The sequence below is a fragment of the Otolemur garnettii genome, unplaced genomic scaffold (genome assembly GCF_000181295.1).
Source record: "Otolemur garnettii isolate 467f Iridium unplaced genomic scaffold, OtoGar3 scaffold00055, whole genome shotgun sequence".
Classification (NCBI taxonomy): Eukaryota; Metazoa; Chordata; class Mammalia; order Primates; family Galagidae; genus Otolemur; species Otolemur garnettii.
The window spans coordinates 6,415,309-6,418,723 of record NW_003852450.1 but is presented as its reverse complement, the minus strand read 5'-3'; the positions used below and the strand labels follow the sequence as shown (position 1 = coordinate 6,418,723).

At 47.8% G+C, this 3,415-nt stretch overlaps 1 pseudogene; it reads right to left on the bottom strand.

Annotated features, from left to right (window-relative positions):
* Positions 1 to 2,250: 2,250 nt before the first annotated feature.
* The window catches only part of LOC100960171, a 6,799-nt pseudogene continuing 5,634 nt past the window's right edge, over positions 2,251 to 3,415 (bottom strand).

Below are 3,415 nucleotides of genomic sequence, written 5' to 3'. Positions count from 1 at the left end.
ATAGTCCCAGCTACTTGGGAGGCTGAGGTAGGAGGATGGCTTAAACTCAGGAATTTGAGGTTGCTGTGAGCTAATGCCACAGCCCTCTAGCCTGGGCAACAGAATGAGATTCTTTCTCAAAAATAAATAAATACATAAATAGATAAATAAATAAATAAATAAAATGGAAGAAAAGGATGGCTCAGTGCCTGTAGCTCAGTGGCTAGGGTGACAGCCACATACACTGGAGTTGGTGGGTTCAAATCCAGCCTGGGCCTGCCAAACAACAATGACAGCTACTTGGGAGGCTGAGGCAAGAGAATTGCTTCAGCCCAAGAGTTTGAGGTTACTGTGAGCTGTGCTGCCATGGTATTCTACTGAGGGTGTTATATTGAGACTCTGTCTCAAAAAAAACAAGTGAAAGAGACACAGAAGCTGGGGACTGACACTCATGTAGGTCCACAGTCCCTATTAGACATATGCACCTTATAGGAGGGAGGGGACAAAGTCTGTGGACCTAGGCACTATGTATAGGCTCTGGAATACCACTCAGCAAACTCCTCCCAGGGATCAATCAGGCAAGGTTCACAGATACTGGGAACTGGTTTCTTTTTTTTTTTTTTTTTTGAGACAGGAGCCTCAAGCTGTCCCCCTGGGTAGAATGCTGTGGCATCACAGCTCACAGAAACTCCTGGGCTCAAGCAAGTCTCTTGCCTCTGCCTCCCAAGTAGCTGGGACTACAGGCGCCCGCCACAATGCCCGGCTATTTTTTGTTTGCAACTGTCATTGTTGTTTGGCAGGCCGGGCTGGATTCAAACCCACCACCATGGGTGTACGTGGCTGGCGCCTTAGCCACCTGAGCCACAGGCGCCGAGCCTAGGGAACTGGTTTCTAGTTTAACACTAATAACTAGTTTAGTCCTCCAAGTTAAAGACATCTGTTTGTTGAAATCTTGTTTCTTGAGCAGCACCCATAGCTCAGTGGTTAGGGTGCTGACCACATATACCAAGCCTGGCGGGTTCGAACCTGGCCTGGGCCAGCTAACACAACAATGACAATTGTAACAACCACCACGAAAAAATAGCTGGGCATTGTGGTGGGTACCTGTAGTCCCATCTACTTGGGAGGCTGAGGCAAGAGAATTGCTTTTTTTTTTCTTTGTAAAGAGTTTCACTTTATTGCCCTCAGTAGAGTGCTATGGCGTCACAGCTCACCGCAACCTCCAACTCCTGAGCTTAGGTGATTCTCTTGCCTCAGCCTCCTGAGTAGCTGGGACTACAGGCGACCACCACACACCCAGCTATTTTTCTGTTGCAATTTGACCGGGGCCAGGTTCGAACACACTGAGCCACAGGTGCTGCCCATGCAAGAGAATCACTTAAGACCAGAGTTTGAGGTTGCTGTGAGCTGTGATGCCACAGCATCCTACCCAAGGTGACATAATGAGACTGTGTCTCAAACAAAACAAAACAAAACAAAAAACCCCCCAGAAATCTTGTTTCTTGGACCCCAGTCCCCCATAAGGTTGCAGGACAGAATTCTAAATTGTAAGATGGTTGCTGCAGATTGACCTGGGACTTCAACCTCTACTGCCCTCTGTTGGCCTGCTGGTGGGAAGATATGTCAAAGGGCACCAACGGAGCTGTTTCAAGCTGGGCATGGCAGCTCATGTCTGTAGCGGATTGCCTAAGCTCAGGAGTTTGAGACACCCTGAGCAAGAATGAGATCCTGTCTCTAAAAATAGCCCAGCGTTGTGGTGGGGTATCTGTAGTCCCAGTTACTTGGGAGGCTAAGGCAAGACCATCACCTGAGCCCAAGACTTTGAGGTTGCTGAGAGATATGATTCCAGGGGGACAGAGTGAGACTCTGTCTCAAAAAAAAAAAAAAAAAAAGGAAAGAAACAAACTGAGCGGTTTCTGTCTCAGAATGCTAGGGGGAGATAGACTTTCAGCAGCTTTCATCCAAGCCTCCAGAAGGTTTTTACCTTCTTTGAAGTGGCCTGGGGACAAAGGGTACATAGCGACCCACATGGTGTCAAAGCATTACAGCCCTAGTGATGTGCCCGTAAGTATCTGTCAGGGCAGCCTGCTCACACAGGAGGAGGACAGTGCCAGCTCTCTACTAGAAATAGTCTGGCTGCAGTTCCCAGAAGCAGAGGCTATCCTGCCCCTTAACTTAAGAAGGCAACAAAGGACATGGGGAAGGTCAGAGAAGGCCCGCTCCCTGGATAGAATTCCACACCACAGATTTCCATATCACTTGAGACACCGACTATATCTGCAGAGGTTGGGGAAACAATGGAATGAGATACAAGAATGGGGAGCCAGAGACCAAGCCCAGCAGGTGCCAGGACCACCTAGTACTCTTCACTCTTGTCCTTGATGTCCACAAACTCTGTGTCTAGTTCTTCATAATCCTTCTCGAGGGCAGCCAGGTCCTCTCGAGCCTCAGAGAATTCCCCTTCCTCCATGCCCTCACCCACATACCAGTGCACAAATGCCCTCTTAGCATACATCAGGTCAAACTTGTGGTTGAGCCGGGCCCAGGCCTCGGCAATTGCTGTGGTATTGCTTAGCACGCAGATCGCCCGCTGCATCTTGGCTAGGTCATCCCCAGGCACCACTGTGGGAGGCTGGTAGTTAATGCCAACCTAAGAAGAAACAGAAAGTACTATAAGTACCTGGTTCTACATTTCCTGGAAGGGGTCTGTATAAGGATGCCCATAGCCAGGGGAGGGGCAATCACTTGGTGTTTGGTATTTGCCAACCTGTAAGAAACTTAGAGATAGAGGAAGATCACCAGTACCACCACAAGGAAACAGACAAATCCAGAATGTGGAAACTTCTATAAGACTTGAGACAAATAAGCACAACACTTTGTCCTTGATTAGATCTCAACTTTGAGAAACTGACTACAAAAAACAGTTGTGGCAACTGGTAAAGTCTAAATACCAATGAAGCATTTTTATTTGGGAAGTACTATTAATTATTAAGCATACCAATGGATTTGTGTGTTATGTAGCTATCTAAGTGAGTTTAAATGGGTCAGCAAAGCAAAAGGAAAGGAAATGTACATTTATATGTTAAATCCAGGTAGTGGGTATATGAGTGTTAAATGTCTTAACCTCCCTACTTTTTAGTTTAGAAAATAGTTTTGTTTTGTTTTGTTTTGTTTTGTTTGAGACGGAGCCTCAAGCTATCCCCCCTGGGTAGAGTGCCATGGCATCATGCTCACAGCAACCTCCAACTCCTGGGCTCAAGCGAGTCCCTTGCCTCAGCCTCCCAAAGCTGGGACCACAGGCGCCAGCCACAACGCCCGGCCATTTTTTTGGTTGTAGCCATCATTGTTGTTTGGCAGGCCCGGGCTGGGGATTTGAACCCACCACCTTAGGTGTATGTGGCTGGCGCCTTAGCTGCTTGAGCCACAGGTGCTGAGC